At 43.3% G+C, this 24,111-nt stretch overlaps 18 non-coding genes and 2 pseudogenes across 18 annotated transcripts; all 20 read right to left on the minus strand.

Annotated features, from left to right (window-relative positions):
* Positions 1-773: 773 nt before the first annotated feature.
* LOC136736775 (5S ribosomal RNA) lies at positions 774-892 on the minus strand. Its single transcript, XR_010811829.1, has one exon. It is a non-coding gene; the product is annotated as a 5S ribosomal RNA (ribosomal RNA).
* A 1,056-nt stretch (positions 893-1,948) lies between these two features.
* LOC136737422 (5S ribosomal RNA) lies at positions 1,949-2,067 on the minus strand. Its single transcript, XR_010812383.1, has one exon. It is a non-coding gene; the product is annotated as a 5S ribosomal RNA (ribosomal RNA).
* A 1,066-nt stretch (positions 2,068-3,133) lies between these two features.
* LOC136736765 (5S ribosomal RNA) lies at positions 3,134-3,252 on the minus strand. Its single transcript, XR_010811820.1, has one exon. It is a non-coding gene; the product is annotated as a 5S ribosomal RNA (ribosomal RNA).
* Positions 3,253-4,309: 1,057 nt separating this feature from the next.
* On the minus strand, positions 4,310-4,428 carry LOC136737316 (5S ribosomal RNA). The gene has a single exon (XR_010812280.1). It is a non-coding gene; the product is annotated as a 5S ribosomal RNA (ribosomal RNA).
* Positions 4,429-5,483: 1,055 nt separating this feature from the next.
* Positions 5,484-5,602, minus strand: LOC136736790 (5S ribosomal RNA). Its single transcript, XR_010811843.1, has one exon. It is a non-coding gene; the product is annotated as a 5S ribosomal RNA (ribosomal RNA).
* Positions 5,603-6,668: 1,066 nt separating this feature from the next.
* Positions 6,669-6,787, minus strand: LOC136737379 (5S ribosomal RNA). Its single transcript, XR_010812341.1, has one exon. It is a non-coding gene; the product is annotated as a 5S ribosomal RNA (ribosomal RNA).
* Positions 6,788-7,853: 1,066 nt separating this feature from the next.
* LOC136737360 (5S ribosomal RNA) lies at positions 7,854-7,972 on the minus strand. The gene has a single exon (XR_010812323.1). It is a non-coding gene; the product is annotated as a 5S ribosomal RNA (ribosomal RNA).
* Positions 7,973-9,037: 1,065 nt separating this feature from the next.
* On the minus strand, positions 9,038-9,156 carry LOC136736815 (5S ribosomal RNA). Its single transcript, XR_010811865.1, has one exon. It is a non-coding gene; the product is annotated as a 5S ribosomal RNA (ribosomal RNA).
* Positions 9,157-10,210: 1,054 nt separating this feature from the next.
* LOC136736826 (5S ribosomal RNA) lies at positions 10,211-10,329 on the minus strand. Its single transcript, XR_010811875.1, has one exon. It is a non-coding gene; the product is annotated as a 5S ribosomal RNA (ribosomal RNA).
* A 1,055-nt stretch (positions 10,330-11,384) lies between these two features.
* Positions 11,385-11,493, minus strand: LOC136736913 (uncharacterized; annotated as a pseudogene).
* Positions 11,494-12,559: 1,066 nt separating this feature from the next.
* Positions 12,560-12,678, minus strand: LOC136737105 (5S ribosomal RNA). Its single transcript, XR_010812078.1, has one exon. It is a non-coding gene; the product is annotated as a 5S ribosomal RNA (ribosomal RNA).
* A 1,066-nt stretch (positions 12,679-13,744) lies between these two features.
* On the minus strand, positions 13,745-13,863 carry LOC136737287 (5S ribosomal RNA). The gene has a single exon (XR_010812252.1). It is a non-coding gene; the product is annotated as a 5S ribosomal RNA (ribosomal RNA).
* Positions 13,864-14,919: 1,056 nt separating this feature from the next.
* On the minus strand, positions 14,920-15,038 carry LOC136737188 (5S ribosomal RNA). Its single transcript, XR_010812155.1, has one exon. It is a non-coding gene; the product is annotated as a 5S ribosomal RNA (ribosomal RNA).
* A 1,055-nt stretch (positions 15,039-16,093) lies between these two features.
* Positions 16,094-16,212, minus strand: LOC136736886 (5S ribosomal RNA). Its single transcript, XR_010811905.1, has one exon. It is a non-coding gene; the product is annotated as a 5S ribosomal RNA (ribosomal RNA).
* Positions 16,213-17,267: 1,055 nt separating this feature from the next.
* Positions 17,268-17,386, minus strand: LOC136736860 (5S ribosomal RNA). The gene has a single exon (XR_010811898.1). It is a non-coding gene; the product is annotated as a 5S ribosomal RNA (ribosomal RNA).
* Positions 17,387-18,452: 1,066 nt separating this feature from the next.
* On the minus strand, positions 18,453-18,571 carry LOC136737424 (5S ribosomal RNA). Its single transcript, XR_010812385.1, has one exon. It is a non-coding gene; the product is annotated as a 5S ribosomal RNA (ribosomal RNA).
* A 1,055-nt stretch (positions 18,572-19,626) lies between these two features.
* On the minus strand, positions 19,627-19,745 carry LOC136736809 (5S ribosomal RNA). The gene has a single exon (XR_010811859.1). It is a non-coding gene; the product is annotated as a 5S ribosomal RNA (ribosomal RNA).
* Positions 19,746-20,800: 1,055 nt separating this feature from the next.
* On the minus strand, positions 20,801-20,909 carry LOC136736920 (uncharacterized; annotated as a pseudogene).
* A 1,053-nt stretch (positions 20,910-21,962) lies between these two features.
* LOC136737147 (5S ribosomal RNA) lies at positions 21,963-22,081 on the minus strand. The gene has a single exon (XR_010812118.1). It is a non-coding gene; the product is annotated as a 5S ribosomal RNA (ribosomal RNA).
* A 1,055-nt stretch (positions 22,082-23,136) lies between these two features.
* Positions 23,137-23,255, minus strand: LOC136737206 (5S ribosomal RNA). The gene has a single exon (XR_010812172.1). It is a non-coding gene; the product is annotated as a 5S ribosomal RNA (ribosomal RNA).
* Between the last annotated feature and the right edge of the window lie 856 nt (positions 23,256-24,111).

Raw genomic sequence — 24,111 nt, forward strand, 5'->3', positions numbered from 1 at the left:
TCAGTAAGGATTTCAATTGACATGCAGTATGAAACTGAAAGGAGGTTGCATCACTATGATGCATAACATTGCATGTATTGTATTTTCAAGTGTGTGCATTCATCCTGTTGTCATTTTGTTTTGAAAGCAGAAGAATCATTCAACAGGTTGCTGAGACAAATGTAAACCAGTAAAACATATGAAGAGAAACAAACCTTGAATATAAGTTCAGTTGTTTAAACATTTGACAAACTATGGTGAGGGGGTAAGAAAACACACAAATCCAGCAGCTCCTGTACTTCAATACACCAGAAGCCAATATTATTGGTGAGTCGGGTAGTCCATCATCACAGTTCGAGGGCAGGCATCATTTCAGTAATTTCATCCCGTTGCATTCACATCCGTGCCTTGAATGAGATTGAATGTGATCTTTGCTCTCAAGTATGTTCCCAAGTTTTACACTTTCGTGCTTTGCATGAATGGGAATGGAACCGTGTGTGTTGAATGAGGCTCCTTGTGAGCACTGAACTTTGTCCGGTGGAGTTCCTTTTTGTGTTGCTGTAATTGTGTCATTTCTTGATGAGAAAGATTAGGCAACATTTAGTCACTTCTAGCCATGATGCTCAATTTATTTACGAATGTACCCTAGTTACTAGGGACCGTTTACGTTGGAGAACAAGATCTATTGTATGCCTGTGTATTTGGGGAAGTAAAATCTGAAATAATGATGAAATTGTGTGTATCCAAAGTTAAAACTCGTGATTTGTCGCCCTCTGGTGTGTAAAAGGTGCAAAAGCTTACAGCACCTGGTATTCCCAGGCGGTCCCCCATCCAAGTACCGACCAGGCCCGAGCCTGCTTGGTTTCCGAGATCGGACGAGATCGGGCGTATTCAGGCTAGTATGGCCGTAAGCCAGGGAGGCTGTCCCTGATGCTCTACTTAAAGGGAAGGCAATATCCGTTTCTGCCGTTCATACTTACAGTTGAACTGTCTCTCTACTCTAAAGCCCGGGACACAGCAGCGCGCCGCAGACAGTCCCTGCTAACACGCCATGTTGTGGCAACGTTGTGCGTTAGCTGGGGTGCCACACCAGACCGGAACTATATTTTACAAAAAAAAACACATTGTCTTGATAAAACAGCTGTAATTGAGTGCCTGACACGCCAGTCAAGCGCAATCTTGAGAAGGTGTGCATTTCAGTAAGGATTTCAATTGACATGCAGTATGAAACTGAAAGGAGGTTGCATCACTATGATGCATAACATTGCATGTATTGTATTTTCAAGTGTGTGCATTCATCCTGTTGTCATTTTGTTTTGAAAGCAGAAGAATCATTCAACAGGTTGCTGAGACAAATGTAAACCAGTAAAACATATGAAGAGAAACAAACCTTGAATATAAGTTCAGTTGTTTAAACATTTGACAAACTATGGTGAGGGGGTAATAAAACACACAAATCCAGCAGCTCCTGTATTTCAATACACCAGAACCCAATATTATTGGCGAGTCGGGTAGTCCATCATCACAGCTCGAGGGCAGGCATCATTTCAGTAATTTCATCCCGTTGCATTCACATCCGTGCCTTGAATGAGATTGAATGTGATCTTTGCTCTCAAGTATGTTCCCAAGTTTTACACTTTCGTGCTTTGCATGAATGGGAATGGAACCGTGTGTGTTGAATGAGGCTCCTTGTGAGCACTGAACTTTGTCCGGTGGAGTTCCTTTTTGTGTTGCTGTAATTGTGTCATTACTCGATGAGAAAGATTAGGCAACATTTAGTCACTTCTAGCCATGATGCTCAATTTATTTACGAATGTACCCTAGTTACTAGGGACCGTTTACGTTGGAGAACAAGATCTATTGTATGCCTGTGTATTTGGGAAAGTAAAATCTGAAATAATGATGAAATTGTGTGTATCCAAAGTTAAAACTCGTGATTTGTCGCCCTCTGGTGTGAAAAAGGTGCAGAAGCTTACAGCACCTGGTATTCCCAGGCGGTCTCCCATCCAAGTACTGACCAGACCCGAGCCTGCTTGGCTTCCGAGATCGGACGAGATCGGGCGTATTCAGGCTAGTATGGCCGTAAGCCAGGGAGGCTGTCCCTGACGCTCTACTTAAAGGGAAGGCAATATCCGTTTCTGCCGTTCATACTTACAGTTGAACTGTCTCTCTACTCTAAAGCCCGGGACACACCAGCGCGCTGCAGACAGTCCCTGCTAACACGCCACGTTGTGGCAACGTTGTGGCAACGTTGTGCGTTAGCTGGGGTGCCACACCAGACCGGAACTATATTTTACAAAACGAACACATTGTCTTGATAAAACAGCTGTAATTGAGTGCCTGACTTGCCAGTCAAGCGCAATCTTGAGATGGTGTGCATTTCAGTAAGGATTTCAATTGACATGCAGTATGAAACTGAAAGGAGGTTGCATCACTATGATGCATAACATTGCATGTATTGTATTTTCAAGTGTGTGCATTCATCCTGTTGTCATTTTGTTATGAAAGCACAAGAATCATTCAACAGGTTGCTGAGACAAATGTAAACCAGTAAAACATATGAAGAGAAACAAACCTTGAATATAAGTTCAGTTGTTTAAACAATTGACAAACTATGGTGAGGGGGTAAGAAAACACACAAATCCAGCAGCTCCTGTATTTCAATACACCGGAACCCAATATTATTGGCGAGTCGGGTAGTCCATCATCACAGTTCGAGGGCAGGCATCATTTCAGTAATTTCATCCCGTTGCATTCACATCCGTGCCTTGAATGAGATTGAATGTGATCTTTGCTCTCAAGTATGTTCCCAAGTTTTACACTTTTGTGCTTTGCATGAATGGGAATGGAACCGTGTGTGTTGAATGAGGCTCCTTGTGAGCACTGAACTTTGTCCGGTGGAGTTCCTTTTTGTGTTGCTGTAATTGTGTCATTTCTCGATGAGAAAGATTAGGCAACATTTAGTCACTTCTAGCCATGATGCTCAATTTATTTACGAATGTACCCTAGTTACTAGGGACCGTTTACGTTGGAGAACAAGATCTATTGTATGCCTGTGTATTTGGGGAAGTCAAATCTGAAATAATGATGAAATTGTGTGTATCAAAAGTTAAGACTCGTGATTTGTCGCCCTCTGGTGTGTAAAAGGTGCAAAAGCTTACAGCACCTGGTATTTCCAGGCGGTCTACCATCCAAGTACTGACCAGGCCCGAGCCTGCTTGGCTTCCGAGATCGGACGAGATCGGGCGTATTCAGGCTAGTATGGCTGTAAGCCAGGGAGGCTGTCCCTGACGCTCTACTTAAAGGGAAGGCAATATCCGTTTCTGCCGTTCATACTTACAGTTGAACTGTCTCTCTACTCTAAAGCCCGGGACACACCAGCGCGCCGCAGACAGTCCCTGCTAACACGCCACGTTGTGGCAACATTGTGGCAACGTTGTGCGTTAGCTGGGGTGCCACACCAGACCGGAACTATATATTACAAAACGAACACATTGTCTTGATAAAACAGCTGTAATTGAGTGCCTGACACGCCAGTCAAGCGCAATCTTGAGAAGGTGTGCATTTCAGTAAGGATTTCAATTGACATGCAGTATGAAACTGAAAGGAGGTTGCATCACTATGATGCATAACATTGCATGTATTGTATTTTCAAGTGTGTGCATTCATCCTGTTGTCATTTTGTTTTGAAAGCAGAAGAATCATTCAACAGGTTGCTGAGACAAATGTAAACCAGTAAAACATATGAAGAGAAACAAACCTTGAATATAAGTTCAGTTGTTTAAACATTTGACAAACTATGGTGAGGGGGTAAGAAAACACACAAATCCAGCAGCTCCTGTATTTCAATACACCAGAACCCAATATTATTGGCGAGTCGGGTAGTCCATCATCACAGTTCGAGGGCAGGCATCATTTCAGTAATTTCATCCCGTTGCATTCACATCCGTGCCTTGAATGAGATTGAATGTGATCTTTGCTCTCAAGTATGTTCCCAAGTTTTACACTTTCGTGCTTTGCATGAATGGGAATGGAACCGTGTGTGTTGAATGAGGCTCCTTGTGAGCACTGAACTTTGTCCGGTGGAGTTCCTTTTTGTGTTGCTGTAATTGTGTCATTTCTCGATGAGAAAGATTAGGCAACATTTAGTCACTTCTAGCCATGATGCTCAATTTATTTACGAATGTACCCTAGTTACTAGGGACCGTTTACGTTGGAGAACAAGATCTATTGTATGCCTGTGTATTTGGGGAAGTCAAATCTGAAATAATGATGAAATTGCGTGTATCCAAAGTTAAAACTCGTGATTTGTCGCCCTCTGGTGTGCAAAAGCTTACAGCACCTGGTATTCCCAGGCGGTCTCCCATCCAAGTACTGACCAGGCCCGAGCCTGCTTGGCTTCCGAGATCGGACGAGATCGGGCGTATTCAGGCTAGTATGGCCATAAGCCAGGGAGGCTGTTCCTGACGCTCTACTTAAAGGGAAGGCAATATCCGTTTCTGCCGTTCATACTTACAGTTGAACTGTCTCTCTACTCTAAAGCCCGGGACACACCAGCGCGCCGCAGACAGTCCCTGCTAACACGCCACGTTGTGGCAACGTTGTGCGTTAGCTGGGGTGCCACACCAGACCGGAACTATATTTTACAAAACGAACACATTGTCTTGATAAAACAGCTGTAATCGAGAGCCTGACACGCCAGTCAAGCGCAATCTTGAGAAGGTGTGCATTTCAGTAAGGATTTCAATTGACATGCAGTATGAAACTGAAAGGAGGTTGCATCACTATGATGCATAACATTGCATGTATTGTATTTTCAAGTGTGTGCATTCATCCTGTTGTCATTTTGTTTTGAAAGCAGAAGAATCATTCAACAGGTTTCTGAGACAAATGTAAACCAGTAAAACATATGAAGAGAAACAAACCTTGAATATAAGTTCAGTTGTTTAAACATTTGACAAACTATGGTGAGGGGGTAAGAAAACACACAAATCCAGCAGCTCCTGTATTTCAATACACCAGAACCCAATATTATTGGCGAGTCGGGTAGTCCATCATCACAGTTCGAGGGCAGGCATCATTTCAGTAATTTCATCCCGTTGCATTCACATCCGTGCCTTGAATGAGATTGAATGTGATCTTTGCTCTCAAGTATGTTCCCAAGTTTTACACTTTCGTGCTTTGCATGAATGGGAATGGAACCGTGTGTGTTGAATGAGTCTCCTTGTGAGCACTGAACTTTGTGCGGTGGAGTTCCTTTTTGTGTTGCTGTAATTGTGTCATTTCTTGATGAGAAAGATTAGGCAACATTGAGTCACTTCTAGCCATGATGCTCAATTAATTTACGAATGTACCCTAGTTACTAGGGACCGTTTACGTTGGAGAACAAGATCTATTGTATGCCTGTGTATTTGGGGAAGTAAAATCTGAAATAATGATGAAATTGTGTGTATCCAAAGTTAAAACTCGTGATTTGTCGCCCTCTGGTGTGTAAAAGGTGCAAAAGCTTACAGCACCTGGTATTCCCAGGCGGTCTCCCATCCAAGTACTGACCAGGCCCGAGCCTGCCTGGCTTCCGAGATCGGTCGAGATCGGGCGTATTCAGGCTAGTATGGCCGTAAGCCAGGGAGGCTGTCCCTGACGCTCTACTTAAAGGGAAGGCAATATCCGTTTCTGCCGATCATACTTACAGTTGAACTGTCTCTCTACTCTAAAGCCCGGGACACACCAGCGCGCCGCAGACAGTCCCTGCTAACACGCCACGTTGTGGCAACGTTGTGGCAACGTTGTGCGTTAGCTGGGGTGCCACACCAGACCGGAACTATATTTTACAAAACGAACACATTGTCTTGATAAAACAGCTGTAATTGAGTGCCTGACACGCCAGTCAAGCGCAATCTTGAGAAGGTGTACATTTCAGTAAGGATTTCAATTGACATGCAGTATGAAACTGAAAGGAGGTTGCATCACTATGATGCATAACATTGCATGTATTGTATTTTCAAGTGTGTGCATTCATCCTGTTGTCATTTTGTTTTGAAAGCAGAAGAATCATTCAACAGGTTGCTGAGACAAATGTAAACCAGTAAAACATATGAAGAGAAACAAACCTTGAATATAAGTTCAGTTGTTTAAACATTTGACAAACTATGGTGAGGGGGTAAGAAAACACACAAATCCAGCAGCTCCTGTACTTCAATACACCAGAAGCCAATATTATTGGTGAGTCGGGTAGTCCATCATCACAGTTCGAGGGCAGGCATCATTTCAGTAATTTCATCCCGTTGCATTCACATCCGTGCCTTGAATGAGATTGAATGTGATCTTTGCTCTCAAGTATGTTCCCAAGTTTTACACTTTAGTGCTTTGCATGAATGGGAATGGAACCGTGTGTGTTGAATGAGGCTCCTTGTGAGCACTGAACTTTGTCCGGTGGAGTTCCTTTTTGTGTTGCTGTAATTGTGTCATTTCTTGATGAGAAAGATTAGGCAACATTTAGTCACTTCTAGCCATGATGCTCAATTTATTTACGAATGTACCCTAGTTACTAGGGACCGTTTACGTTGGAGAACAAGATCTATTGTATGCCTGTGTATTTGGGGAAGTCAAATCTGAAATAATGATGAAATTGTGTGTATCAAAAGTTAAAACTCGTGATTTGTCGCCCTCTGGTGTGTAAAAGGTGCAAAAGCTTACAGCACCTGGTATTCCCAGGCGGTCTCCCATCCAAGTACCGACCAGGCCCGAGCCTGCTTGGCTTCCGAGATCGGACGAGATCGGGCGTATTCAGGCTAGTATGGCCGTAAGCCAGGGAGGCTGTCCCTGATGCTCTACTTAAAGGGAAGGCAATATCCGTTTCTGCCGTTCATACTTACAGTTGAACTGTCTCTCTACTCTAAAGCCCGGGACACAGCAGCGCACCGCAGACAGTCCCTGCTAACACGCCACGTTGTGGCAACATTGTGGCAACGTTGTGCGTTAGCTGGGGTGCCACACCAGACCGGAACTATATATTACAAAACGAACACATTGTCTTGATAAAACAGCTGTAATTGAGTGCCTGACACGCCAGTCAAGCGCAATCTTGAGAAGGTGTGCATTTCAGTAAGGATTTCAATTGACATGCAGTATGAAACTGAAAGGAGGTTGCATCACTATGATGCATAACATTGCATGTATTGTATTTTCAAGTGTGTGCATTCATCCTGTTGTCATTTTGTTTTGAAAGCAGAAGAATCATTCAACAGGTTGCTGAGACAAATGTAAACCAGTAAAACATATGAAGAGAAACAAACCTTGAATATAAGTTCAGTTGTTTAAACATTTGACAAACTATGGTGAGGGGGTAAGAAAACACACAAATCCAGCAGCTCCTGTATTTCAATACACCAGAACCCAATATTATTGGCGAGTCGGGTAGTCCATCATCACAGTTCGAGGGCAGGCATCATTTCAGTAATTTCATCCCGTTGCATTCACATCCGTGCCTTGAATGAGATTGAATGTGATCTTTGCTCTCAAGTATGTTCCCAAGTTTTACACTTTCGTGCTTTGCATGAATGGGAATGGAACCGTGTGTGTTGAATGAGGCTCCTTGTGAGCACTGAACTTTGTCCGGTGGAGTTCCTTTTTGTGTTGCTGTAATTGTGTCATTTCTCGATGAGAAAGATTAGGCAACATTTAGTCACTTCTAGCCATGATGCTCAATTTATTTACGAATGTACCCTAGTTACTAGGGACCGTTTACGTTGGAGAACAAGATCTATTGTATGCCTGTGTATTTGGGGAAGTAAAATCTGAAATAATGATGAAATTGCGTGTATCCAAAGTTAAAACTCGTGATTTGTCGCCCTCTGGTGTGTAAAAGATGCAAAAGCTTACAGCACCTGGTATTCCCAGGCGGTCTCCCATGCAAGTACTGACCAGGCCCGAGCCTGCTTAGCTTCCGAGATCGGACGAGATCGGGCGTATTCAGGCTAGTATGGCCGCAAGCCAGTGAGGCTGTCCCTGACGCTCTACTTAAAGGGAAGGCAATATCCGTTTCTGCCGTTCATACTTACAGTTGAACTGTCTCTCTACTCTAAAGCCCGGGACACACCAGCGCGCCGCAGACAGTCCCTGCTAACACGCCACGTTGTGGCAACGTTGTGGCAACGTTGTGCGTTAGCTGGGGTGCCACACCAGACCGGAACTATATTTTACAAAACGAACACATTGGCTTGATAAAACAGCTGTAATTGAGTGCCTGACACGCCAGTCAAGCGCAATCTTGAGAAGGTGTGCATTTCAGTAAGGATTTCAATTGACATGCAGTATGAAACTGAAAGGAGGTTGCATCACTATGATGCATAACATTGCATGTATTGTATTTTCAAGTGTGTGCATTCATCCTGTTGTCATTTTGTTTTGAAAGCAGAAGAATCATTCAACAGGTTGCTGAGACAAATGTAAACCAGTAAAACATATGAAGAGAAACAAACCTTGAATATAAGTTCAGTTGTTTAAACATTTGACAAACTATGGTGAGGGGGTAAGAAAACACACAAATCCAGCAGCTCCTGTATTTCAATACACCAGAACCCAATATTATTGGCGAGTCGGGTAGTCCATCATCACAGTTCGAGGGCAGGCATCATTTCAGTAATTTCATCCCGTTGCATTCACATCCGTGCCTTGAATGAGATTGAATGTTATCATTACTCTCAAGTACGTTCCCAAGTTTTACACTTTCGTGCTTTGCATGAATGGGAATGGAACCGTGTGTGTTGAATGATGCTCCTTGTGAGCACTGAACTTTGTCCGGTGGAGTTCCTTTTTTGTTGCTGTAATTGTGTCATTTCTCGATGAGAAAGATTAGGCAACATTTAGTCACTTCTAGCCATGATGCTCAATTTATTTACGAATGTACCCTAGTTACTAGGGACCGTTTACGTTGGAGAACAAGATCTATTGTATGCCTGTGTATTTGGGGAAGTCAAATCTGAAATAATGATGAAATTGCGTGTATCCAAAGTTAAAACTCGTGATTTGTCGCCCTCTGGTGTGTAAAAGATGCAAAAGCTTACAGCACCTGGTATTCCCAGGCGGTCTCACATCCAAGTACTGACCAGGCCCGAGCCTGCTTAGCTTCCGAGATCGGACGAGATCAGGCGTATTCAGGTTAGTATGGCCGTAAGCCAGGGAGGCTGTCCCTGACGCTCTACTTAAAGGGAAGGCAATATCCGTTTCTGCCGCTCATACTTGCAGTTGAACTGTCTCTCTACTCTAAAGTCCGGGACACACCAGCGCGCCGCAGACAGTCCCTGCTAACACGAAACGTTGTGGCAACGTTGTGCGTTAGCTGGGGTGCCACACCAGACCGGAACTATATATTACAAAACGAACACATTGTCTTGATAATACAGCTGTAATTGAGTGCCTGACACGCCAGTCAAGCGCAATCTTGAGAAGGTGTGCATTTCAGTAAGGATTTCAATTGACATGCAGTATGAAACTGAAAGGAGGTTGCATCACTATGATGCATAACATTGCATGTATTGTATTTTCAAGTGTGTGCATTCATCCTGTTGTCATTTTGTTTTGAAAGCAGAAGAATCATTCAACAGGTTGCTGAGACAAATGTAAACCAGTAAAACATATGAAGAGAAACAAACCTTGAATATAAGTTCAGTTGTTTAAACATTTGACAAACTATGGTGAGGGGGTAAGAAAACACACAAATCCAGCAGCTCCTGTATTTCAATACACCAGAACCCAATATTATTGGCGAGTCGGGTAGTCCATCATCACAGTTCGAGGGCAGGCATCATTTCAGTAATTTCATCCCGTTGCATTCACATCCGTGCCTTGAATGAGATTGAATGTTATCATTACTCTCAAGTACGTTCCCAAGTTTTACACTTTCGTGCTTTGCATGAATGGGAATGGAACCGTGTGTGTTGAATGATGCTCCTTGTGAGCACTGAACTTTGTCCGGTGGAGTTCCTTTTTTGTTGCTGTAATTGTGTCATTTCTTGATGAGAAAGATTAGGCAACATTTAGTCACTTCTAGCCATGATGCTCAATTTATTGACGAATGTACCCTAGTTACTAGGGACCGTTTACGTTGGAGAACAAGATCTATTGTATGCCTGTGTACTTGGGGATGTAAAATCTGAAATAATGATGAAATTGCGTGTATCCAAAGTTAAAACTCGTGATTTGTCGCCCTCTGGTTTGTAAAAGGTGCAAAAGCTTACAGCAACTGGTATTCCCAGGCGGTCTCCCATCCAAGTACTGACGAGGCCCAAGCCTGCTTAGCTTCCGAGATCGGACGAGATCGGGCGTATTCAGGCTAGCATGGCCGTAAGCCAGGGAGGCTGTCCCTGACGCTCTACTTAAAGGGAAGGCAATATCCGTTTCTGCCGCTCATACTTGCAGTTGAACTGTCTCTCTACTCTAAAGTCCGGGACACACCAGCGCGCCGCAGACAGTCCCTGCTAACACGAAACGTTGTGGCAACGTTGTGCGTTAGCTGGGGTGCCACACCAGACCGGAACTATATATTACAAAACGAACACATTGTCTTGATAATACAGCTGTAATTGAGTGCCTGACACGCCAGTCAAGCGCAATCTTGAGAAGGTGTGCATTTCAGTAAGGATTTCAATTGACATGCAGTATGAAACTGAAAGGAGGTTGCATCACTATGATGCATAACATTGCATGTATTGTATTTTCAAGTGTGTGCATTCATCCTGTTGTCATTTTGTTTTGAAAGCAGAAGAATCATTCAACAGGTTGCTGAGACAAATGTAAACCAGTAAAACATATGAAGAGAAACAAACCTTGAATATAAGTTCAGTTGTTTAAACATTTGACAAACTATGGTGAGGGGGTAAGAAAACACACAAATCCAGCTGCTCCTGTATTTCAATACACCAGAACCCAATATTATTGGCGAGTCGGGTAGTCCAACATCACAGTTCGAGGGCAGGCATCATTTCAGTAATTTCATCCCGTTGCATTCACATCCGTGCCTTGAATGAGATTGAATGTGATCTTTGCTCTCAAGTATGTTCCCAAGTTTTACACTTTCGTGCTTTGCATGAATGGGAATGGAACCGTGTGTGTTGAATGAGGCTCCTTGTGAGCACTGAACTTTGTCCGGTGGAGTTCCTTTTTGTGTTGCTGTAATTGTGTCATTTCTCGATGAGAAAGATTAGGCAACATTTAGTCACTTCTAGCCATGATGCTCAATTTATTTACGAATGTACCCTAGTTACTAGGGACCGTTTACGTTGGAGAACAAGATCTATTGTATGCCTGTGTATTTGGGGAAGTCAAATCTGAAATAATGATGAAATTGCGTGTATCCAAAGTTAAAACTCGTGATTTGTCGCCCTCTGGTGTGTAAAAGATGCAAAAGCTTACAGCACCTGGTATTCCCAGGCGGTCTCCCATCCAAGTACTGACCAGGCCCGAGCCTGCTTAGCTTCCGAGATCGGGCGTATTCAGGCTAGTATGGCCGTAAGACAGGAATGCTGTCCCTGACGCTCTACTTAAAGGGAAGGCAATATCCGTTTCTGCCGTTCATACTTACAGTTGAACTGTCTCTCTACTCTAAAGCCCGGGACACACCAGCACGCCGCAGACAGTCCCTGCTAACACGCCACGTTGTGGCAACATTGTGGCAACGTTGTGCGTTAGCTGGGGTGCCACACCAGACCGGAACTATATATTACAAAACGAACACATTGTCTTGATAAAACAGCTGTAATTGAGTGCCTGACACGCCAGTCAAGCGCAATCTTGAGAAGGTGTGCATTTCAGTAAGGATTTCAATTGACATGCAGTATGAAACTGAAAGGAGGTTGCATCACTATGATGCATAACATTGCATGTATTGTATTTACAAGTGTGTGCATTCATCCTGTTGTCATTTTGTTTTGAAAGCAGAAGAATCATTCAACAGGTTGCTGAGACAAATGTAAACCAGTAAAACATATGAAGAGAAACAAACCTCGAATATAAGTTCAGTTGTTTAAACATTTGACAAACTATGGTGAGGGGGTAAGAAAACACACAAATCCAGCAGCTCCTGTATTTCAATACACCAGAACCCAATATTATTGGCGAGTCGGGTAGTCCATCATCACAGTTCGAGGGCAAGCATCATTTCAGTAATTTCATCCCGTTGCATTCACATCCGTGCCTTGAATGAGATTGAATGTGATCTTTGCTCTCAAGTATGTTCCCAAGTTTTACACTTTCGTGCTTTGCATGAATGGGAATGGAACCGTGTGTGTTGAATGAGGCTCCTTGTGAGCACTGAATTTTGTCCGGTGGAGTTCCTTTTTGTGTTGCTGTAATTGTGTCATTTCTCGATGAGAAAGATTAGGCAACATTTAGTCACTTCTAGCCATGATGCTCAATTTATTTACGAATGTACCCTAGTTACTAGGGACCGTTTACATTGGAGAACAAGATCTATTGTATGCCTGAGTATTTGGGGAAGTCAAATCTGAAATAATGATGAAATTGCGTGTATCCAAAGTTAAAACTCGTGATTTGTCGCCCTCTGGTGTGTAAAAGATGCAAAAGCTTACAGCACCTGGTATTCCCAGGCGGTCTCCCATCCAAGTACTGACCAGGCCCGAGCCTGCTTAGCTTCCGAGATCAGACGAGATCGGGCGTATTCAGGCTAGTATGGCCGTAAGCCAGGGAGACTGTCCCTGACGCTCTACTTAAAGGGAAGGCAATATCCGTTTCTGCCGTTCATACTTACAGTTGAACTGTCTCTCTACTCTAAAGCCCTGGACACACCAGCGCGCCGCAGACAGTCCCTGCTAACACGCCACGTTGTGGCAGCGTTGTGGCAACGTTGTGCGTTAGCTGGGGTGCCACACCAGACCGGAACTATATATTACAAAACGAACACATTGTCTTGATAAAACAGCTGTAATTGAGTGCCTGACACGCCAGTCAAGCGCAATCTTGAGAAGGTGTGCATTTCAGTAAGGATTTCAATTGACATGCAGTATGAAACTGAAAGGAGGTTGCATCACTATGATGCATAACATTGCATGTATTGTATTTTCAAGTGTGTGCATTCATCCTGTTGTCATTTTGTTTTGAAAGCAGAAGAATCATTCAACAGGTTGCTGAGACAAATGTAAACCAGTAAAACATATGAAGAGAAACAAACCTTGAATATAAGTTCAGTTGTTTAAACATTTGACAAACTATGGTGAGGGGGTAAGAAAACACACAAATCCAGCAGCTCCTGTATTTCAATACACCAGAACCCAATATTATTGGCGAGTCGGGTAGTCCATCATCACAGTTCGAGGGCAGGCATCATTTCAGTAATTTCATCCCGTTGCATTCACATCCGTGCCTTGAATGAGATTGAATGTGATCTTTGCTCTCAAGTATGTTCCCAAGTTTTACACTTTCGTGCTTTGCATGAATGGGAATGGAACCGTGTGTTTTGAATGAGGCTCCTTGTGAGCACTGAACTTTGTCCGGTGGAGTTCCTTTTTGTGTTGCTGTAATTGTGTCATTTCTCGATGAGAAAGATTAGGCAACATTTAGTCACTTCTAGCCATGATGCTCAATTTATTTACGAATGTACCCTAGTTACTAGGGACCGTTTACGTTGGAGAACAAGATCTATTGTATGCCTGTGTATTTGGGGAAGTAAAATCTGAAATAATGATGAAATTGCGTGTATCCAAAGTTAAAACTCGTGATTTGTCGCCCTCTGGTGTGTAAAAGATGCAAAAGCTTACAGCACCTGGTATTCCCAGGCGGTCTCCCATCCAAGTACTGACCAGGCCCGAGCCTGCTTAGCTTCCGAGATCGGACGAGATCGGGCGTATTCAGGCTAGTATGGCAGTAAGCCAGGGAGGCTGTCCCTGACGCTCTACTTAAAGGGAAGGCAATATCCGTTTCTGCCGCTCATACTTACAGTTGAACTGTCTCTCTACACTCATGCCGGGGACACACCAGCGCGCCGCAGACAGTCCCTGCTAACACGCCACGTTGTGGCAACGTTGTGCGTTAGCTGGGGTGCCACACCAGACCGGAACTATATTTTACAAAAAAAAACACATTGTCTTGATAAAACAGCTGTAATTGAGTGCCTGACACGCCAGTCAAGCGCAATCTTGAGAAGGTGTGCATTTCAGTAAGGATTTCAATTGACATGCAGTATGAAAATGAAAGGAGGTTGCATCACTATGATGCATAACATTGCATGTATTGTATTTTCAAGTGTGTGCATTCATCCTGTTGTCATTTTGTTTTGAAAGCAGAAGAATCATTCAACAGGTTGCTGAGACAAATGTAAACCAGTAAAACATATGAAGAGAAACAAACCTTGAATATAAGTTCAGTTGTTTAAACATTTGACAAACTATGGTGAGGGGGTAAGAAATGACACAAATCCAGCAGCTCCTGTATTTCAATACACCAGAAGCCAATATTATTGGCGAGTCGGGTAGTCCATCATCACAGTTCGAGGGCAGGCATCATTTCAGTAATTTCATCCCGTTGCATTCACATCCGTGCCTTGAATGAGATTGAATGTGATCTTTGCTCTCAAGTATGTTCCCAAGTTTTACACTTTCGTGCTTTGCATGAATGGGAATGGAACCGTGTGTGTTGAATGAGGCTCCTTGTGAGCACTGAACTTTGTCCGGTGGAGTTCCTTTTTGTGTTGCTGTAATTGTGTCATTTCTTGATGAGAAAGATTAGGCAACATTTAGTCACTTCTAGCCATGATGCTCAATTTAGTTACGAATGTACCCTAGTTACTAGGGACCGTTTACGTTCGAGAACAAGATCTATTGTATGCCTGTGTATTTGGGGAAGTAAAATCTGAAATAACGATGAAATTGTGTGTATCCAAAGTTAAAACTCGTGATTTGTCGCCCTCTGGTGTGTAAAAGGTGCAAAAGCTTACAGCACCTGGTATTCCCAGGCGGTCTCCCATCCAAGTACTGACCAGGCCCGAGCCTGCTTGGCTTCCGAGATCGGACGAGATCGGGCGTATTCAGGCTAGTATGGCCGTAAGCCAGGTACGCTGTCCACGACGCTCTACTTAAAGGGAAGGCAATATCCGTTTCTGCCGTTCATACTTACAGTTGAACTGTCTCTCTACTCTAAAGCCCAGGACACACCAGCGCGCCGCAGACAGTCCCTGCTAACACGCCACGTTGTGGCAACGTTGTGTGTTAGCTGGGGTGCCACACCAGACCGGAACTATATTTTACAAAACGAACACATTGTCTTGATAAAACAGCTGTAATTGAGTGCCTGACACGCCAGTCAAGCGCAATCTTGAGAAGGTGTGCATTTCAGTAAGGATTTCAATTGACATGCAGTATGAAACTGAAGGGAGGTTGCATCACTATGATGCATAACATTGCATGTATTGTATTTTCAAGTGTGTGCATTCATCCTGTTGTCATTTTGTTTTGAAAGCAGAAGAATCATTCAACAGGTTGCTGAGACAAATGTAAACCAGTAAAACATATGAAGAGAAACAAACCTTGAATATAAGTTCAGTTGTTTAAACATTTGACAAACTATGGTGAGGGGGTAAGAAAACACACAAATCCAGCAGCTCCTGTATTTCAATACACCAGAACCCAATATTATTGGCAAGTCGGGTAGTCCATCATCACAGTTCGAGGGCAGGCATCATTTCAGTAATTTCATCCCGTTGCATTCACATCCGTGCCTTGAATGAGATTGAATGTGATCTTTGCTCTCAAGTATGTTCCCAAGTTTTACACTTTCGTGCTTTGCATGAATGGGAATGGAACCGTGTGTGTTGAATGATGCTCCTTGTGAGCACTGAACTTTGTCCGGTGGAGTTCCTTTTTGTGTTGCTGTAATTGTGTCATTTCTTGATGAGAAAGATTAGGCAACATTTAGTCACTTCTAGCCATGATGCTCAATTTATTGACGAATGTACCCTAGTTACTAGGGACCGTTTACGTTGGAGAAGAAGATCTATTGTATGCCTGTGTATTTGGGGAAGTAAAATCTGAAATAATGATGAAATTGCGTGTATCCAAAGTTAAAACTCGTGATTTGTCGCCCTCTGGTGTGTAAAAGGTGCAAAAGCTTACAGCACCTGGTATTCTCAGGCGATCAACCATCCAACTACCGACCAGGCCTGAGCCTGCTTGGCTTCCAAGATCGGACGAGATCGGGCGTATTCAGGCTAGTATGGCCGTAAGCCAGGGAGGCTGTCCCTGACGCTCTACTTAAAGGGAAGGCAATATCCGTTTCTGCCGTTCATACTTACAGTTGAACTGTCTCTCTACTCTAAAGCCCGGGCCACACCAGCGCGCCGCAGACAGTCCCTGCCAACACGCCACGTTGTGGCAACGTTGTGCGTTAGCTGGGGTGCCACTGCAGACCGGAACTATATTTTACAAAACGAACACATTGTCTTGATAAAACAGCTGTAATTGAGTGCCTGACACGCCAGTCAAGCGCAATCTTGAGAAGGTGTGCATTTCAGTAAGGATTTCAATTGACATGCAGTATGAAACTGAAAGGAGGTTGCATCACTATGATGCATAACATTGCATGTATTGTATTTTCAAGTGTGTGCATTCATCCTGTTGTCATTTTGTTTTGAAAGCAGAAGAATCATTCAACAGGTTGCTGAGACAAATGTAAACCAGTAAAATATATGAAGAGAAACAAACCTTGAATATAAGTTCAGTTGTTTAAACATTTGACAAACTATGGTGAGGGAGTAAGAAAACACACAAATCCAGCAGCTCCTGTATTTCAATACACCAGAACCCAATATTATTGGCGAGTCGGGTAGTCCATCATCACAGTTCGAGGGCAGGCATCATTTCAGTAATTTCATCCCGTTGCATTCACATCCGTGCCTTGAATGAGATTGAATGTGATCTTTGCTCTCAAGTATGTTCCCAAGTTTTACACTTTCGTGCTTTGCATGAATGGGAATGGAACCGTGTGTGTTGAATGAGTCTCCTTGTGAGCACTGAACTTTGTGCGGTGGAGTTCCTTTTTGTGTTGCTGTAATTGTGTCATTTCTTGATGAGAAAGATTAGGCAACATTGAGTCACTTCTAGCCATGATGCTCAATTAATTTACGAATGTACCCTAGTTACTAGGGACCGTTTACGTTGGAGAACAAGATCTATTGTATGCCTGTGTATTTGGGGAAGTAAAATCTGAAATAATGATGAAATTGTGTGTATCCAAAGTTAAGACTCGTGATTTGTCGCCCTCTGGTGTGTAAAAGGTGCAAAAGCTTAAAGCACCTGGTATTCCCAGGTGGTCTCCCATCCAAGTACTGACCAGGCCCGAGCCTGCCTGGCTTCCGAGATCGGTCGAGATCGGGCGTATTCAGGCTAGTATGGCCGTAAGCCAGGGAGGCTGTCCCTGACGCTCTACTTAAAGGGAAGGCAATATCCGTTTCTGCCGTTCATACTTACAGTTGAACTGTCTCTCTACTCTAAAGCCCGGGACACACCAGCGCGCCGCAGACAGTCCCTGCTAACACGCCACGTTGTGGCAACGTTGTGGCAACGTTGTGCGTTAGCTGGGGTGCCACACCAGACCGGAACTATATTTTACAAAACGAACACATTGTCTTGATAAAACAGCTGTAATTGAGTGCCTGACACGCCAGTCAAGCGCAATCTTGAGAAGGTGTGCATTTCAGTAAGGATTTCAATTGACATGCAGTATGAAACTGAAAGGAGGTTGCATCACTATGATGCATAACATTGCATGTATTGTATTTTCAAGTGTGTGCATTCATCCTGTTGTCATTTTGTTTTGAAAGCAGAAGAATCATTCAACAGGTTGCTGAGACAAATGTAAACCAGTAAAACATATGAAGAGAAACAAACCTTGAATATAAGTTCAGTTGTTTAAACATTTGACAAACTATGGTGAGGGGGTAAGAAAACACACAAATCCAGCAGCTCCTGTATTTCAATACACCAGAACCCAATATTATTGGCGAGTCGGGTAGTCCATCATCACAGTTCGAGGGCAGGCATCATTTCAGTAATTTCATCCCGTTGCATTCACATCCGTGCCTTGAATGAGATTGAATGTGATCTTTGCTCTCAAGTACGTTCCAAAGTTTTACACTTTCGTGCTTTGCATGAATGGGAATGGAACCGTGTGTGTTGAATGAGACTCCTTGTGAGCACTGAACTTTGTCCGGTGGAGTTCCTTTTTGTGTTGATGTAATTGTGTCATTTCTCGATGAGAAAGATTAGGCAACATTTAGTCACTTCTAGCCATGATGCTCAATTTATTTACGAATGTACCCTAGTTACTAGGGACCGTTTACGTTGGAGAACAAGATCTATTGTATGCCTGTGTATTTGGGGAAGTAAAATCTGAAATAATTATGAAATTGTGTGTATCCAAAGTTAAAACTCGTGATTTGTCGCCCTCTGGTGTGTAAAAGGTGCAGAAGCTTACAGCACCTGGTATTCCCAGGCGGTCTCCCATCCAAGTACTGACCAGACCCGAGCCTGCTTGGCTTCCGAGATCGGACGAGATCGGGCGTATTCAGGCTAGTATGGCCGTAAGCCAGGGAGGCTGTCCCTGACGCTCTACTTAAAGGGAAGGCAATATCCGTTTCTGCCGCTCATACTTGCAGTTGAACTGTCTCTCTACTCTAAAGTCCGGGACACACCAGCGCGCCGCAGACAGTCCCTGCTAACACGAAACGTTGTGGCAACGTTGTGCGTTAGCTGGGGTGCCACACCAGACCGGAACTATATTTTACAAAACGAACACATTGTCTTGATAATACAGCTGTAATTGAGTGCCTGACACGCCAGTCAAGCGCAATCTTGAGAAGGTGTGCATTTCAGTAAGGATTTCAATTGATATGCAGTATGAAACTGAAAGGAGGTTGCATCACTATGATGCATAACATTGCATGTATTGTATTTTCAAGTGTGTGCATTCATCCTGTTGTCATTTTGTTTTGAAAGCATAGGAATCATTCAACAGGTTGCTGAGACAAATGTAAACCAGTAAAACATATGAAGAGAAACAAACCTTGAATATAAGTTCAGTTGTTTAAACATTTGACAAACTATAGTGAGGGGGTAAGAAAACACACAAATCCAGCAGCTCCTGTATTTCAATACACCAGAACCCAATATTATTGGCGAGTCAGGTAATCCATCATCACAGTTCGAGGGCAGGCATCATTTCAGTAATTTCATCCCATTGCATTCACATCCGTGCCTTGAATGAGATTGAATGTGATCTTTGTTCTCAAGTATGCTCCCAAGTTTTACACTTTCGTGCTTTGCATGAATGAAAATGGAACCGTGTGTGTTGAATGAGGCTCCTTGTGAGCACTGAACTTTGTCCGGTGGAGTTCCTTTTTGTGTTGCTGTAATTGTGTCATATCTTGATGAGAAAGATTAGGCAACATTTAGTCACTTCTAGCCATGATGCTCAATTTATTTACGAATGTACGCTAGTTACTAGGGACCGTTTACGTTGGAGAACAAGATCTATTTAATGCCTGTGTATTTGGGGAAGTAAAATCTGAAATAATGATGAAATTGTGTGTATCCAAAGTTAAAACTCGTGATTTGTCGCCCTCTGGTGTGTAAAAGGTGCAAGAGCTTACAGCACCTGGTATTCCCAGGCGGTCTCCCATCCAAGTACTGACCAGGCCCGAGCCTGCTTGGCTTCCGAGATCGGACGAGATCGGGCATATTCAGGATAGTATGGCCGTAAGTCAGGGAGGCTGTCCCTGACGCTCTACTTAAAGGGAAGGAAATATCCGTTTCTGCTGTTCATACTTGCAGTTGAACTGTCTCTCTACTCTAAAGCCCGGGACACAGCAGCGCGCCGCAGACAGTCCCTGCTAACACGCCACGTTGTGGCAACATTGTGCGTTAGCTGGGGTGCCACACCAGACCGGAACTATATTTTACAAAACGAACACATTGTCTTGATAAAACAGCTGTAATTGAGTGCCTGACACGCCAGTCAAGCGCAATCTTGAGAAGGTGTGCATTTCAGTAAGGATTTCAATTGACATGCAGTATGAAACTGAAAGGAGGTTGCATCACTTTGATGCATAACATTGCATGTATTGTATTTTCAAGTGTGTGCATTCATCCTGTTGTCATTTTGTTTTGAAAGCAGAAGAATCATTCAACAGGTTGCTGAGACAAATGTAAACCAGTAAAACATATGAAGAGAAACAAACCTTGAATATAAGTTCAGTTGTTTAAACATTTGACAAACTATGGTGAGGGGGTAAGAAAACACACAAATCCAGCAGCTCCTGTATTTCAATACACCAGAACCCAATATTATTGGCGAGTCAGGTAATCCATCATCACAGTTCGAGGGCAGGCATCATTTCAGTAATTTCATCCCGTTGCATTCACATGCGTGCCTTGAATGAGATTGAATGTGATCTTTGCTCTCAAGTATGTACCCAAGTTTTACACTTTCGTGCTTTGCATGAATGGGAATGGAACCGTGTGTGTTGAATGATGCTCCTTGTGAGCACTGAACTTTGTCCGGTGGAGTTCCTTTTTGTGTTGCTGTAATTGTGTCATTTCTTGATGAGAAAGATTAGGCAACATTTAGTCACTTCTAGCCATGATGCTCAATTTATTTACGAATGTACGCTGTTTACTAGGGACCGTTTACGTTGGAGAACAAGATCTATTGTATGCCTGTGTATTTGGGGAAGTCAAATCTGAAATAATGATGAAATTGCGTGTATCCAAAGTTAAAACTCGTGATTTGTCGCCCTCTGGTGTGTAAAAGATGCAAAAGCTTACAGCACCTGGTATTCCCAGGTGGTCTCCCATCCAAGTACTGACCAGGCCCGAGCCTGCTTAGCTTCCGAGATCGGACGTATTCAGGCTAGTATGGCCGTAAGCCAGGGAGGCTGTCCCTGACGCACTACTTAAAGGGAAGGCAATATCCGTTTCTGCCGCTCATACTTGCAGTTGAACTGTCTCTCTACTCTAAAGTCCGGGACACACCAGCGCGCCGCAGACAGTCCCTGCTAACATGCCACGTTGTGGCAACATTGTGCGTTAGCTGGGGTGCCACACCAGACCGGAACTATATTTTACAAAACGAACACATTGTCTTGATAAAACAGCTGTAATTGAGTGCCTGACACGCCAGTCAAGCGCAATCTTGAGAAGGTGTGCATTTCAGTAAGGATTTCAATTGACATGCAGTATGAAACTGAAAGGAGGTTGCATCACTATGATGCATAACATTGCATGTATTGTATTTTCAAGTGTGTGCATTCATCCTGTTGTCATTTTGTTTAAAAAGCAGAAGAATCATTCAACAGGTTGCTGAGACAATTGTAAACCAGTAAAACATATGAAGAGAAACAAACCTTGAATATAAGTTCAGTTGTTTAAACATTTGACAAACTATGGTGAGGGGGTAAGAAAACACACAACCAGCAGCTTCTGTATTTCAATACACCAGAACCCAATTTTATTGGCGAGTCGGGTAGTCCATCATCACAGTTCGAGGGCAGGCATCATTTCAGTAATTTCATCCCGTTGCATTCACATCCGTGCCTTGAATGAGATTGAATGTGATCTTTACTCTCAAGTATATTCCCAAGTTTTACACTTTCGTGGTTTGCATGAATGGGAATGGAACCGTGTGTGTTGAATGAGGCTCCTTGTGAGCACTGAACTTTGTCCAGTGGAGTTCCTTTTTGTGTTGCTGTAATTTTGTCATTTCTTGATGAGAAAGATTAGGCAACATTTAGTCACTTCTAGCCATGATGCTCAATTTATTTATGAATGTACACTAGTTACTAGGGACCGTTGACGTTGGAGAACAAGATCTATTGTATGCCTGTGTATTTGGGGAAGTAAAATCTGAAATAATGATGAAATTGCGTGTATCCAAAGTTAAATCTCGTGATTTGTCGCCCTCTGTTGTGTTAAAGGTGCAAAAGCTTACAGCACCTGGTATTCCCAGGCGGTCTCCCATTCAAGTACTGACCAGGCCCGAGCCTGCTTAGCTTCCGAGATCGGACGAGATCGGGCGTATTCAGGCTAGTATGGCCGTAAGCCAGGGAGGCTGTCCCTGACGCTCTACTTAAAGGGAAGGCAATATCCGTTTCTGCCGTTCATACTTACAGTTGAACTATCTCTCTACTCTAAAGCCCGGGACACACCAGCGCGCCGCAGACAGTCCCTGCTAACATGCAACGTTGTGGCAACGTTGTGCGTTAGCTGGGGTGCCACACCAGACCGGAACTATATTTTACAAAACGAACACATTGTCTTGATAATACAGCTGTAATTGAGTGCCTGACACGCCAGTCAAGCGCAATCTTGAGAACGTGTGCATTTCAGTAAGGATTTCAATTGACATGCAGTGTGAAACTGAAAGGAGGTTGCATCACTATGATGCATAACATTGCATGTATTGTATTTTCAAGTGTGTGCATTCATCCTGTTGTTATTTTGTTTTGAAAGCAGACGAATCATTCAACAGGTTGCTGAGACAAATATAAACCAGTAAAACATATGAAGAGAAACAAACCTTGAATATAAGTTCAGTTGTTTAAACATTTGACAAACTATGGTGAGGGGGTAAGAAAACACACAAATCCAGCAGCTCCTGTATTTCAATACACCAGAACCCAATATTAATGGCGAGTCGGGTAGTCCATCATCACAGTTCGAGGGCAGGCATCATTTCAGTAATTTCATCCCGTTGCATTCACATCCGTGCCTTGAATGAGATTGAATGTGATCTTTGCTCTCAAGTATGTTCCCAAGTTTTACACTTTCGTGCTTTGCATGAATGGGAATGGAACCGTGTGTGTTGAATGAGGCTCCTTGTGAGCACTGAACTTTGACCAGTGGAGTTCCTTTTTGTGTTGCTGTAATTGTGTAATTTCTCGATGAGAAAGATTAGGCAACATTTAGTCAATTCTAGCCATGATGCTCAATTTATTTACGAATGTACCCTAGTTACTAGGGACCGTTTACGTTGGAGAACAAGATCTATTGTATGCCTGTGTATTTGGGGAAGTCAAATCTGAAATAATGATGAAATTGCGTGTATCCAAAGTTAAAACTCGTGATTTGTCGCCCTCTGGTGTGTAAAAGATGCAAAAGCTTACAGCACCTGGTATTCCCAGGCGGTCTCCCATCCAAGTACTGATCAGGCCCAAGCCTGCTTAGCTTCCGAGATCGGACGAGATCGGGCGTATTCAGGCTAGTATGGCCGTAAGCCAGGGAGGCTATCCCTGACGCTCTACTTAAAGGGAAGGCAATATCCGTTTCTGCCGCTCATACTTGCAGTTGAACTGTCTCTCTACTCTAAAGTCCGGGACACACCAGCGCGCCGCAGACAGTCCCTGCTAACACGAAACGTTGTGGCAACGTTGTGCGTTAGCTGGGGTGCCACACCAGACCGGAACTATATTTTACAAAACGAACACATTGTCTTGATAAAACAGCTGTAATTGAGTGCCTGACACGCCAGTCAAGCGCAATCTTGAGAAGGTGTGCATTTCAGAAAGGATTTCAATTGACATGCAGTATGAAACTGAAAGGAGGTTGCATCACTATGATGCATAACATTGCATGTATTGTATTTTCAAGTGTGTGCATTCATCCTGTTGTCATTTTGTTATGAAAGCACAAGAATCATTCAACAGGTTGCTGAGACAAATGTAAACCAGTAAAACATATGAAGAGAAACAAACCTTGAATATAAGTTCAGTTGTTTAAACATTTGACAAACTATGGTGAGGGGGTAAGAAAACACACAAATCCAGCAGCTCCTGTATTTCAATACACCAGAACCCAATATTATTGGCGAGTCGGGTAGTCCATCATCACAGTTCGAGGGCAGGCATCATTTCAGTAATTTCATCCCGTTGCATTCACATCCGTGCCTTGAATGAGATTGAATGTGATCTTTGCTCTCAAGTATGTTCCCAAGTTTTACACTTTCGTGCTTTGCATGAATGGGAATGGAACCGTGTGTGTTGAATGAGGCTCCTTGTGAGCACTGAACTTTGTCCGGTGGAGTTCCTTTTTGTGTTGCTGTAATTGTGTCATTTCTCGATGAGAAAGATTAGGC

Source organism: Amia ocellicauda, unplaced genomic scaffold, assembly GCF_036373705.1.
Source record: "Amia ocellicauda isolate fAmiCal2 unplaced genomic scaffold, fAmiCal2.hap1 HAP1_SCAFFOLD_47, whole genome shotgun sequence".
In the NCBI taxonomy this organism is placed as follows: Eukaryota; Metazoa; Chordata; class Actinopteri; order Amiiformes; family Amiidae; genus Amia; species Amia ocellicauda.